The following is a 15018-nucleotide window of genomic DNA, read 5'->3' on the forward strand; positions in this document are numbered from 1 at the left end:
CACACTATCCAAACTCTCCATACCATCTGGCAGGAAGTATACACAGAACCTGACAAAAATCCTCTGATTCCAGTCTGGATGGACCTAAGAGTGTGATTTCTGAGGCTGATCTAACTAAGCACCACATTTGGATACTTGTCCCACACATATCCAAATTTCTTGGTCCTTGGAGAAGACAGTTGTTTTTTACTGAGAGAATGGAAAACAGAAAGTATGTATTCAAGTATTTCTTCAAGTATTAGAAACATGAACACTTGCAGACTATATCAGCAGAGAACAAGAGGTTCAAGTCTGGCCATACTGGGAGAGATCCAGCAAGATCTCTTCTACAAGACTTATTTAGATTAGGAGAACAAATAAATGCAGTAGTTTTACTGAAATGAGATACTGCACTGCATACCTGCTGTGTAATAGAACAATAATAAGAATGTTCTACAATCAAGTGGCCCTATAACACCCTATAGCAATACCGCAGTAACTCTTCCGGATATGATCTGACTTCCAGGCAGGAATATGAGTTACCAGCAGCACACATCTCACTCAGAGAGCTAATTTACTACAGAGGTGATATGTTCTCAGGATTGATTAGTACTTTGGCTTTTCTGTAGCTTCTGGAGATGTAAAACAGGGCAGGCTTTCAACTCCAAAAGTGGCAGTCACATGTGCACTACACAACAACATGACTGTTCAGGGAAAGCCTTTCAAAATGGCTTCATGATACAAATCAAATACACTCTTCTTGTGAATTGCATTCCTAATTGCAGCTTCAAAATTCCACATATAAATAACTTCTGTGCAACATTAGCAACAAGAAAACCACCTGAGTGAAAAGTATATTGCATAATGCATTTAAATTGCATTAATTCACAGCCCCTTACACGGATTGAAGCACTATCTGGTTAAGCAGGAATATAGTATCTTGGTCAAATATACATATTAAAAAAAAAGTCAGTATTGCTCAAGTCCAAGTATTTTTTTTTTCTCTCTATAAAAGAAACGCAAGAAAGGACAAGCTGGTTTGGTCAAACCATCAACCTGCTGAATCTCCTGCCAGAACTGAGCTTCATGGGAACTGCTTCTGAGGGTTTGAAACAAATGTTTTTTCATTGCTAGTTTCCAGTTTAGCACAGAGAAGTACAGAAACACCAAGAAAATGGTTGTTATCATAACATTTCCAGGCCATATTTGAAGCAAAAAAAACACCACCACACTCTCATTTTAGAAGTACTTTTTGAGACTATTACCAGCCAGTCCTGGAAATTCTTAATATGCAGTAGCTCAGATGTGTATTCACACTCTAGGTATTTATTAAATAATAATGAAATCTGAAGTACTGGGGAAAATCGGAAATTTAAACTCCCTGAATCAAAGTCTATATCATATTTAGGATGTTTTTTGGTTATTGCAACCAATGCATCTTCATTGCACAGTTACCCTGGGTAATCCATATCTGAGCCTAACCAAAATCCACATATTCTCCCATCACAATTTATATACTGTGTCAATATTTAAATTACAGAGACTGAGTCAAACTGAGCTTTTTTATGCTGACACCCAATGAGGTATTTGCTCAGGCAAGTTTATCACCCATAAGAAAACATACACATCCTCCAAGACATATATGGAAGAACACCGGGAAGAACATGGCAGGATTATCTGCATTCAAGTCAATTTTCCTCAAGCTTCACTACAAAATGTGTGATTTGCAGCTCAAACGAAAGAAAATCCCACTCTCTCATCCATCTAAGTTAACTTAACAGCCCTCCTTCTTTGAAGTCCAGAAAGACTATTTTAATGAGGATATAAGTAAAATGCTTGGATAAAACTCATGTAAGAGCTCTAATTAAGAGGCCAGCCACTAAACACCTAACCCACATTTCTCCACCATTATCAAAGCAGAAGCACCACTAAACACCACCACTGATTTCATCTGGAGAGATTTGTGTGTGTGACCTACAATGCAATAGTGGCAGCAGGCCTAGCATGGCAGCAGCCAGAAATACAAGACAACTACTGGAATTGTATAATCAGAGTGCTTCAAGAAAAAACACACAAATGCAAATATGGTAATCTAAAGCAAACACAGTCAGCTTATCATGCAAAAGAGGAACTAGATTGTACTGAGTGAAAAATACCAGGCAAGAATATTTCTAATTGCATAATTTCATTATTCAATGCAATGACCTCCAAGTGTGTTATCATGAATTAATTTTTCTATTGCAGTTATCCTTTTGTAAACACTTATTAGTGTTTCCAATTTGAAAATAAGAGAGGCAGATGAAACAAGGGGAACAGAAAATCACAAAATGGAATTTATAAACCTTTAGAATTAGTTTTAAGCAATGTTAAGTTCAATGGCTTTGTAACAGTAGCAGTGGAAAATTACTGAGGTGCATAATACATAGAAAAAATAGAGTACAGATAGAGAACATACTGGCACAAGATAAATCATTATAGTTGATGTGGTCTTAAGAAAAACAGTCTAGAAAAACAGGACACAGGGATAAGGAGTATCTGGGAATAGCAGGTGTCCAGGATAGGCTGTGGGTAAACTAACTGATAAGTAGGAGGATAGGGGGATTATTATGTCTCTGGTGCTAGTGAACCAATTAAACTGGTATGAGCATCTACTGCGCGTGCTTCAAAGGCTGCCAGAAGTGATGAAGATTGTTGGAAGAAGTAAACGACCCTCAGAGACCACCACCACAGTTCTGTACGCATGCGGGGAGCTTTCTGGAAAATGATGTAATCCATACGTAGCCTCATGAATATGTATGTATGCCCAGGGACTATATAAGGATGGCTTGTGTAGTAATAGGGAGACACACGTTAGGAGGAGCTATCCCCCGTGTCTCCCGGCGCCGCAATAAAGAATACCTGCTTGTCAGCTTGAAAACTTTGTTGGCAAGTTTGTTCCTGGAGTTTTCTCCGAATCAATTTGGCGACCCAGGTGGGACCCTCTCTGCTCGGCTGCAGGACCCGCTGAGGACAGGGCTCCCTAGGGCCCTCGGGAATTTTTCCCGGAGGGACCCCTTGACTCATTCGGATCACTGCGGGAGCAGACAAGGACCATCTTCATAAAAGGTATTCTTTTCTTTTCTATAGTCTGTAAGATGCAGGGGGTGTCTCGTGGAAATGGTTTTGGATCTTGTTGTGGCTTGTGACATTAAGGATTTTGGTCTTGTGATTTTGGTATTGGTGACAGGATATTATAACTGTGTTATTAACTGTGGTTTGTTTGATAGAATTTTAGTCTCTGTCTGTTTCAAGTGTTGTAACTGTGTGGAGTGTGTCTGTGGGATCCCGTGTGTGTGTGAGTGAGAGATTAATAATGGAAAATCAGCAGAGTGAAGAGATCATGCAAAAGAGTCCTTTAGGGTGCATTTTGGCACACTGGAAAGAACTGGGAGGGTCTCCTGGGGGTTCGCTAAATAAGAAAATGTTGTCCAGCTGTTTTGAAAAATTTTGTAACCGATGGTGGCCTTTGTATACTTTGGAAGATCAGGAAAAATGTTCTAAAAATGGAACCTGAACTATAATACATTGTTACAATTAATGTTGTTTTGAGGCTGCAAGAAAAATGGCATGAAGTAATGTATGCCGATATGTTCTTCACTTTAAGAGACCACGTGGAGTGACAGACGCAATGCAAAATTAATATGGCTCCACCAGATCCCTTAATTTTGGCTTTGGAAAAGGACAGGGAAAAACTGAAAGTTAAGATGGATGGAGAGATGTTGTTCAGCCTGTGATACTGGGGAAAGATGTTTAAAGTTAAAAAACAGTAATCAGGAAGATAGGCTGTAAAATTATCTATCACAGGTACCTCCGAGGAGCACCCTCTGCATCTCTCCTCTCTGATATTCGTAAGGAGCGAGAGATCACTGTCACTGGCACCAAGCGGCAGATGCACATTCCCAGTTCAGAAAGGGTTAAACCAGCAGTGCTGTTTCAGAGGCATCTGCAGCCCCTGCAGAGCAGGGTGAGCAGCTGTGAGGAAAAAAAAAAGGAAAACCAAGGGGGAAAGGAGGGGGGGGAGCTCGCGCAGCTCCTGTGTTTGAGCGTGGGATGCTGGGTGCTGGGGCAGGCAAACAAGTGGGAACAGACATGTGCACGGACGGGACTGAGGGGTTGTTGAATAAATGTGGACAGGAGGAAGCATGGAGAGCGTATAGGAATCGGGAACGAGTAGAAAAGAAAAAGCCGGGTCGTGCTATAGCCACGGCTGCGGTGGTTGCTTTGAAACTGCGGGGGGAGAGTTCGGACGCTGGAAGCGAGACTGCTCTTGGGGGGGGTAGTGCCATAGTGTGGCTCCAGCGACTGAATTGGAACCAGACTGACAGGGACCTGGGGAATCTACCCTGGCAGATCCACTGGTTAAATTAAAAGTAGAAACTAAAGGAAATAAAGTGGAATTTTAGTGGATAGAGGAGCAACTTATTTGGTGTTGAATCTGAGAGAAAGGAATTTGTTACAGATGTAGGAGCTACTGGCCACCAAGAAAAACAGAAAAAAAAAAAAACAAAAACCAACTCACAACCAACCCGAGGCATTCTTTCTGAAACCCTTAAAGTACAAATTGGGAAAAAAATAGGAATGCATAAATTTTTATGCATGCCAAATTCTCTAAAATATTTCTTAGGGTGAGAAGCAACATTTAAAGAAGGCAGAATGGAATTTAGAGTTAAAAAACAAACAGTTAATTGCAGTTTTGAGTTTATCTTTAATTAAACAGAAAAGCAAACACGAGAACCTCCCTGAAATAGAAGAAATCCTTAATCAGGTATGTCTGGGAGTATGGGCATCTGAAATTCCAGGTAAGGTGAAAAACGCTTTTCCTGTTAAAGTGGAAATAAAAAGGGGGGCCTGCCCAATTAGAATAAAACAATATCCCTGAAAATTAGAAGATCAAAGGGAATTTAAAAAAGAAAAGTCATTGATAAATTTTAAAATATACATTATTAATTGAATGTGAATTGGAATATAATATTCTGGACAGTAAAGAAATAGGATGATAAAAGTTGTAGATTGATTCAAGATCTCAGAGCAGTCAACAAAACTGCAGAGGATGTTTGTCCAGTAGTAGCTAATTTGTATGAATTATTGACTAAATTGAATAATAATCAGAAATGTTTTGCCATCTTGGATTTAAAGGATGCTTTCTTTTGCTTACCATTGGCCAAAGAAAGCCAAAATTTATTTGCTTTTAAATGGGAAAATACTGACACAGGAAGGGAAACTCAATTAACTTAGACAGTATTACCTAAAGGATTTAAAACAGTCCAGCAATTTCTGGAAATCAGCACGAGAACTAGGATCATGGAAGCCACCTGCTCAGATGGGGACTCTGTTACAATATGTGGATGACCTATTAATTGCTACAGAAATAAAGGAAGAATGTATCCAGTGGACAGTGAAATTATTAACTTTTCTGGGACTGAATGGTTATTGGGTATCCAGGCAAAAGGCCCAACTAATCCAAACCCTAGTTTCCTACCTAGGATATGAAATAACAGGAGGACAGAGAGAACTTGGAGCTTCTAGAAAAGAAGCCATCTGTCAGACTCCACAACCATCAACTGGCAAGGAGCTCCGGACATTACTGGGAATGACTGGATGGTGCAGACTTTGGATCCATGATTACGGTGTTCTGGCCACCCTTGTGGAACGAGGTGATATAGAAAGTGTGGTCACTAATGTTGTCAATCCAGCATCCTTTTGCAGGAACAATCGACAGAACCACTAACACAAGACTGCTTGGCCACCATAGAGACTGTATATTTGAGCCGACCAGACTTGAAAGAAAAACCTCTGGAAGATGCTGATTCTTGGTTTACTGATGGTAGTAGCTTCATGAAGAATGGTAAACGAAAGGCAGGATATGCCATTAACACCACTCCACAGGTAACAGGGGCTAAACCTTTACCCTCGAACACTTCTGCCCAGAAGGCAGAAATAATAGCATTAATGAGAGCCCTGGAATTGACTAAAGACAAAAGGATAAATATTTGGACTGATTATGTACATGGTGCTATCTGAAAAGAATGAGGACTTTTGAACAAACATGCTGCAGAAATTCTACAATTACTGAAGGCTGTTCAGCTACCTGAAGAAGTAGCTGTTATATACTGTAAAGGACATCAACAAGGTGACTCTGATCAGGAAATTGGAAATAATTTGGCCAATTCTGAAGCCAAACAAGCAGTTGAACAATCACAAATCATGTCCTTAATCCGTGATGGCAAACTAACAATTGAAAAATCTAAACCTAGGTATTCAAAAGGGGATAAAAATTGATTGAGGATCTAAAAGGACAGGAAAATAAAGAGCATTGGGTTCAGATACCTGATGGGCGAATTGTAATCTCCTATAACCAACTCTGGAAGTTAGTTCAGGGAGAACATAATAAAACTCATTGGGGTAGCAACTCTTTATATAAATATTTAGACAAACAAATTGTAGGAAGAAGTCTATACAACACAGTTCAATCAGTGACAAAACAATGTCAGCTATGTATTAAGGATAAGCATAAAACTGAAAATAGAAATCAAATTGGGACAATTGTAAGAGGAAGTTTCCTGGGACAGCAGTGGCAAATAGATTTTTCTGAATTATCAAGAAAAGGGGGTTATCAATATTTGTTGGAGTTAACAGATACTTTTTCTGGCTGGCCAGAAGCATTCCCTTGTAGGATAAATAATGCAAGACAACTCATTAAAACATTATTTAATGAGATAATACCTTGCTTTGGAGTACCAGCAGCAATTTCTTCCAACTGAGGTTTGCAGTTTAGTGCAAAATTGTTATGAGAAATAAGCAAAAATTGGAAATTGATTGGCAAGTACATGCTCCATACAGGCCTCAGGCCAGTGGGCATGTAGAAAAGATAAACCATCTGATCAAACAACAAATTAGGAAAATATGTCAGGAAATGAAATTATATTGGCACCAAGGTTTACCACTGGCTCTATTAAGAATTCGAACTAAACCTCGGTGGAAAGAAGAGGTTAGCCCGTTTGTAATTTTATATGAAAGACCATAACAGTCCCAAGTTAAAGGAGAAAGTCTGCAGGAAGTGGGGGAAGGCTATCTCTGACAGTTTTTGGTCAATGGGAACCAATTTTTTTGGGAAAAGAATTGGAAGAGATAAATAAGAGAGTAGCAGGGACAAGAGCAAGAGGTTTGGATTATCTGATTCACCCCTTCAGATCTAGAGACTGGGTTTATGTTAAGAATTTTTCAGGAGATCCTCTACAGGACAACTGGAGTGGACTGTACCAGATATTACTGACCACCTTTACAGCAGTGAAGATAAAGGAACAACTTGCTTGGATACATTATTCAAGAATAAAGAAAGCACCAGAACCAGAGAAGACGTGGCAGATGGAACCTTCAGTACTCTTACGTATGAAATTGCGTCGGTGATAATTTGGACTCATATGATAACTGGTGCATAAGCTTGAGACCAGAATTTATACCTGAAATTAATGCAAAATGTTACTGAAGTTTTAATCGTAGTGACTGTCGGGTGTGTGCACAGTTGCCTAAATCAAGAGAAAGCCTGGAACTCCCATTAATTGGAGTTCCAATTCCTAACACTGTTTCATGGACAAATCTGTGGGTGAACACTAGCAATTTGTATTCAAGTGAAAGGTTAAAGTTTGGAATAGTTAATCCTAATCCAGATAATAAATATTACACCTGTGCACAAAGATGTATTACACCAGGAACCAGGGTAGGAGACTATACTTGCTTAAATGCCACAGATGTAGGTCACCGTTCAAATTGCAATTACACTATTAATATAGATGGTATCGTAGTTCAGTGGTGGCCCGTTCCTAAAGGGAAAGGATGGTATTGGTTATGTGGAGAAAATGCTTATAAAACTTTACCCCCAACTGGAAGGGGGCATGCACCTTAGGTGCTATAATACCCAATTTTGCTATTATCAACAGGTATCCTTCCGGAACCTGGATTAGAAGTTTTGTTAAACGGATTAAGCAAAGGTTTAACCCTATTATTGAACGGCACACTGCATTTCATAGTTTTGCGAGAGGGCTAATTCCATCTTTGGGAGTAAGCGAATTAGAGAAAGCAGTTGTAAATATCTCAGCAACCATAGAGGAAATGGAAAGTAAAGATATTGATATAATGCAGGCAGAACAACAAAACATAACGAGCCTATCTAAAGTGGTATAAAACCGAATGGCTCCAGACATGTTATTGGCATCAGAAGGAGGAGTTTGTTCCATAATCAATGAAAACTGTTGTTCCTACATAGACCAAAGTGGCAGAATTGAAACATATCTGGAGGAAATTTGGAAACAAACTAAGATATTTCATGGGACAGCCATGGATGACACCTCCTATGGTTTCGAAGAAATATGGAAAAACTACATGGTTACCTAATCTCTCCTGGTTGAGGCAACTGATGGCAAGAATATGGATGCTAATTATTTTAATATTGTTTACTTGTGGTATGATACAATGTTCCCTCTGGTGTTGTAAACTATGATAAATTATGAAGATTGGAAAAGGAATGAAATTAGGCACCGAGTAGAAATGGGAAATTATTTTAAAGGACTTTTGATGGTAATGGTAATATATAAGATGTTGCAAAAGAATTTGCAAAAGGACAGAAAAAGGGGGGAATTGAAACAAGGGGAACAGAAAATCACAAAATGGAATTTATAAACCTTTAGAATTAGTTTTAAGCAATGTTAAGTTCAATGGCTTTGTAACAGTAGCAGTGGAAAATTACTGAGGTGCATAATACATAGAAAAAATAGAGTACAGATAGAGAACATACTGGCACAAGATAAATCATTATAGTTGATGTGGTCTTAAGAAAAACAGTCTAGAAAAACAGGACACAGGGATAAGGAGTATCTGGGAATAGCAGGTGTCCAGGATAGGCTGTGGGTAAACTAACTGATAAGTAGGAGGATAGGGGGATTATTATGTCTCTGGTGCTAGTGAACCAATTAAACTGGTATGAGCATCTACTGCGCGTGCTTCAAAGGCTGCCAGAAGTGATGAAGATTGTTGGAAGAAGTAAACGACCCTCAGAGACCACCACCACAGTTCTGTACGCATGCGGGGAGCTTTCTGGAAAATGATGTAATCCATACGTAGCCTCATGAATATGTATGTATGCCCAGGGACTATATAAGGATGGCTTGTGTAGTAATAGGGAGACACACGTTAGGAGGAGCTATCCCCCGTGTCTCCCGGCGCCGCAATAAAGAATACCTGCTTGTCAGCTTGAAAACTTTGTTGGCAAGTTTGTTCCTGGAGTTTTCTCCGAATCACAGATCATGAATCTGACCCAAAGTCTACTAAAGCCAGCAGAAGTGTCTTGTCAGAGCTGAGAGGGCAAGCAACGTGATCAGCTCTGCAAGACAGAGGATCTACTGATCTTGTTCACACACCTTCAGACTAAGAAAAAATATTGTGCTTCCAGCTACAATGGGTTCATTTTTTACGTCTGTAACAGAAAAATACATCAGATCCTACTTATCTGACAAAATAATAGCCAGGCAAAACAAAGTGGCCATAAGCTATCACTTTTATTCTTATAAAGTAAGTGAAGACCTAAAAATGGGTTTTGGCTATTTTTGAACATCAAGGTTCAGAATTAAAACTATCCTTTACGTGGATTTTATTGTCTTTCCACCTAATCATGGTTGCATGAACTTAGGGCAGTAAAAAAAAAAACATATAAAAGCAGCAGCTCGGGCTGATGGCTGAACTGAAGTGAACTGCACATTTTCCCCACAGTAGCTGATTTATTAAGCCACATTCAGCATTAAAAGAAAAAGCTTTATCCAAGAAATCACTTCCAAAAAATCCCTGTGAGATCTAACAGCTGTAACACAATGGGTTAAAATTATCTGTAATGGTTGCTACACTCATTTCTATTGCTTAACATCCCCAGGATAAAAAACAGAACAGCAGAGTGGGAAGAAAATGAAAGCAGATTTGAGTTTACATTGACTTTTGTATTTGGCAATGAAGGCTAAAAGGAAGCTTTAAAAACAATGAAGAAGACTGATGTCTTCCATAGCTGGTCAAGCTGTCCAGTTGGCTCATAATTTCTGCTGTTGCCAGTAAGCTAAACATTATCGTCATTATATTTCTGTTTTTCTGTAAAATTAGTAAAGATGCAAAGGGTCTGTTGCCCTTGCAAACATTCCTGAAGCCCTGTATTTTCTGTAAAGTCTGGAAACTGCCAAAAAGAAGTGCCAAGAAGTTCAAAACCATTTAAGAGCAGCATACTAAATTCAGAACATATAAACGAAGAATTCTATATAGAACTGCTTCTATATGGAACTGGTGACCAACTAATTGGCTTCTTTATGCCTTCTGTGTGAAAAATCATAAGGGGATACTGACAGAAGTGCTGTTGGTCACAACCAGTTTATTTGCTAATTCAGTGGCACCTGCAGAGCCCGCTATTATTTGTAACCTGTACAGAATCTTGACATTATTGATCAGCATCAAGGCTGCCACTAGCTTCCATTGACTCACTATTCATGAGCTTATTACCCAATTGATTAACATACTATACCACAGAAGAATGCATGGCTCAAATGGCAATGAGTAATTTTTTTTTAGCTAGATATTTTGCTTCTGGGGAGCAATCCTTTGTAGGTTCATGCATATTAAAGCTTTGTGTATTCAGAAAAATCCCGAGCAAAAAAGGATTTAGACTGTCAGTTATGTATTTTCAGCCAGGACATGAAATAGTTTTCTATATTTTCAATATGCAGTAGGGAATTTTTTCATTGACCGGTGGACACAGATTATACAAATCTTTGCTTAGCTAACACACCTTGAAGCACAAGTTGTTCTGCTCCAGTACAAATACAAGCAAAGTCAGTTCCTTCAGAGGCTGTAAGATGCTGACCATAAAAAAAATGCATAGTATTGACCCATGTTCATTCTCACAACAATTTTCCTGCTAATGGTGCTGTTTATAAGCAAAATAACTTTTTCTACTCCTAGCTTAATCTGAGCTCTGGCTGTTAAATGATGGTTTTATTGTTTGTAAATCAGTGGTAACTTACCTCTACAAAACTGGCTGAAATTCCAGTTGCAAATCTACTGCTCTCATATCACCATTCCCAGAGAAGTAATTTAATAATTTTTTAAATGCAATCACAACTGTGCTTCACCTCTCAAACTGCAGCTTTGCATCTTTCACAGTCAAAGGAGCAGCAGCCAGAGCTATTGCATTGACCAGGATGCTGAAGGCACATTTGGTGGATTCCAATTTGAAAAGAAATGTGTTTTCCAAGACCCAGCTAAGAAATGCGTTGAGTGTTACTATTCTCCCAGCAACATTAGAATTTCTTTGCTTAGCTTTACCCTACCTCTCTTTTCCCTGCTCACACCCATGCATGATTTTGATGAAAGTCAGTTCACCCTAGTAGTGCCTATACAGTGGCAGCAATGAGCACTATCATTATGCGATACTCTCACAGTGAATTACACTTTAAACCAGGTAATAAACACAGTTAATAAATTCACTTTACAGAAGTGGCTCCCCCTTCTCACATCTACCTATCCTCCTTCTTTACAAGGAGATTTATCTCAGTACCAGAGCTTCAGTGCTTTTCCTGTCAGAGTATCTGCGCTTGTACCACGTGGTCCCTGGCTAATGCCGTGCAGGCAATTATGCAGTATCTGGGCAGAGAAGCAGCCACCGCACACATGAATGTAATGTTAAAGTAATCACCTGATGTCTCCTTCTGAGCCCAATCCTCACCACTGCTGCTAGCGGGAAAAGGTGTCTAAAAAGAAAATCTCATGCCTTTTTATTCATTCTCTGTCTCCTTCCCTGTTGTAGTAAAATAATTGTTTTGTGTTAGGCACAATTACAGTCAGGCATATAGAAGGAGGGGGAGGCTGCTAATAATATTCCACTTTATCAACTAGTAGAGCTCTCACTTTTTGAACACTGGTACTTGATATAGCAGTGGAAAGACAAGCACAATTATACACACACACACTGCCAAGACAGGGCTTGGCTATTTTTCTCTTCTTAAAGAGAGCAAGGAAAGCTGTCTACAGTACTTGGACTGAAACCATCTCAAGCTGTAACTGGACATACGTTTTTAACTTGCATCACCATGGGATGTACATATAATCAATGAGATATGAAACATTTTCATGATTACATTTTTCATTTAGGTGTTTGAAAAATGATTGCTCCTGCTGTTTTCATAACACCATGTCGTGGTTAAACTACAACACACCAGTACCACAGTATTACACAATTTTGCTTGAGAGGGAAAGGAAATACTAAAAAATAACAAAATAGAAAGTCATATATCTGTAATTCCTCCACTCCCACTGTTAACATTTACCCCTTTACCCTCTGTAATTTCTGCTGAATGTCTCAGCTCTCACTCTCACAGGCAGAAACCTGAACCTTCAAGCTGCAAAGAAAAGGTTATCACTTCAATTCATTTGTGGACAAATTGCTCAAACTCAGCTGACAATAAACGGTTCACTCCAGCATCTGAGCCAATTTCTATTTATGATGGGTGTTTACTGAACAGATTCTCACAAATAAGCTGGAGCAAAGAAAATGTGTTTAATGAGAGCGTCATGCTGATGACACATTTTCTGCAGATAATATTTGCATTATGTGTTTACTGTTTGCAGAGCACCTGGAATACATCACATGAAAAAGAAGACACATATCTTTTCCTGAGCACATATTCTAACAAAAAAAAAAAAGAAAAAAAAAAGAAAACACAAGTCCACAGGAAAGCATTACAGGTCCAAGGAGGTGATCCTGCCCCTCTGCTCTCGTGAGACCTCACTTGGAGTATTGTGTGCAGTTCTGGTGTCCTCAACATAAAAAGGACATGGAACTGTTAGAACAAGTCCAGAGGAGGGCCACGAGGATGATCAGGGGACTGGAGCACCTCCCATATGAAGACAGGCTGAGAAAGTTGGGGCTGTTCATCCTGGAGAAGAGAAGGCTGCGTGGAGACCTCATAGAAGCTTTCCAGTATCTGTAAGGTTGCTGGGGAGGGACTCTTCATTAGGGACTGTAGTGACAGGACAAGGGGTAATGGGTTGAAAATTAAAACAGGGGAAGTTTAGATTGGATATAATGAAGAAATTCTTTACTGTTAGGGTGGTGAGGTACTGGAATGGGTTGCCCAGGGAGGTTGTGAATGCTCCATCCCTGGCAGTGTTCAAGGCCAGGTTGGATGAAGCCTTGGGTGATATGGTTTAGTGTGAGGTGTCCCTGCCCACGGCAGGGGGGTTGGAACTAGATGATCTTAAGGTCCTTTCCAACCCTAACTGTTCTATGATTCTATGGGGAAGCCTGGATATAACTTTGCCTTTTCTTCCTGCTCCCTTCCTACCTTCCCCATTTCTGTCCATCCTAGTCCTACTCCATTACCTTTCTGTCCCCCTGTTTTTTTAATCCTTTTTTTTAATCCTAGTTTGGAAAAAAAATACATCTAAAGGGAGAGAAAAGCAGTTGCACTCATGTTTCAGTGATTTGTGAATTTTGAATTTACATAGAAACTGATCAACAGATGGTTGGAAACATGAATATTCATGAATTCTGAATCCCTGTATTACTCTGCCAGGTATTATTTAAATGGAAAGAAAATATGTATTGTCTAATCCCCACTCTTGGTAAAGAAAGCCAGCAGTCTCTGTAACTGTCTCATGTGTTATGAAGTTTTGGACAATAAAATGTGGTACATGTGTAAACTTTGAAAAGGGAAAAAGGATTAAAACCTAACAAATATCTTTATGAATCTCTAGTGCCCTTTACTTGAAAATCAAACCATCCCAAAACTTCACTTTGATGACAGGCAAAAATAAAATATCTCAAGCATAACTATAGATATTAATTTTGATTCGCAACTCCACAAACTAAAAATCTAAGGCACTCACAACAATGAACCAGTAAAGAAATGTGAAATTAAGTACAAGTACTTACACTTTGGCAGACGTTAACATTTAGCAGCAATCTAATTTAAGTAATAAGCTGCTGCCACCTTCTGAGTAAAGCTCAGCATGACTACAAATGCATCCTTCTCAAAAGGCCAAAGTAACACGAGATGATAACACGGTAACATTCTGAGCCAAGAGAATTAGGCAACAACACAAGTTCTGCTCCAGCATCAATAAGAAAAAATCTGCTGCATTTACACTGTCTTGCTCAAGAAGCTAATCTTCAGGTGGCCTCAACACTTCCAATCACAAATTTAAGCGTGTCATCTTTATCCTAACTCAGGAAAATGCTCTGACGTCTACTAATCATCAAATAGGCAAAAGTGCCACTGAAGCAAACCAGCAGTTTGGGGTACAGTTGTCTCCCTTAAGCTGCACCCTCTTAAATGCTCATGTGCTCGAAGAAGAATCTGCTCTCCTTGGGGATACCTTCCAAACATGGATTCCTCATTACAAAGTGACAGAAAGAAACTCTCTGCTCAAACACAGCAGTTCCAGATCTTTGGTGATTCTAAGGAAGTGATGACCTGGTGCACTTGCTTCCTCTTCCAACTTCAGCCTGCACAACAGCTGTATGAGCATATTTATGAGTACATATCTCATGTTCTCTAAGTGTTTATTTGGCTCAGACCTAACCTTATTTAGCTTAGACATTAGTTTATTAACACTTAGACCATAAATCTCTAAGTATTTATTTATGACTCCCATTCTGGTGGCACAGGGGAGCAGAGCAGTACCAAACCAGTATCACTGGTATCAAACGAGTGCTTTATAGTCAGTTACCTCTGTTATGAACAGATTGATCATCTCCCCAAAATTTTCCTAAAAAATAAAATCATGGCATTGTAGCTAGATTTTCAAAGCAAATGAGGATTATATCATCTCACTCTCCAGCTGCTCCATATTCCTATAAACTTTCAATACATTGACCAATTTCAACTGAAATTGATACAAAAGTCTTAAAAATACAGTTTTAGAAATCTAGAGAACCCATAGAACACATAGCTGGAGAAAAGCAATCTTTAA

Source organism: Melopsittacus undulatus, chromosome 3 (assembly GCF_012275295.1).
Source record: "Melopsittacus undulatus isolate bMelUnd1 chromosome 3, bMelUnd1.mat.Z, whole genome shotgun sequence".
Classification (NCBI taxonomy): Eukaryota; Metazoa; Chordata; class Aves; order Psittaciformes; family Psittaculidae; genus Melopsittacus; species Melopsittacus undulatus.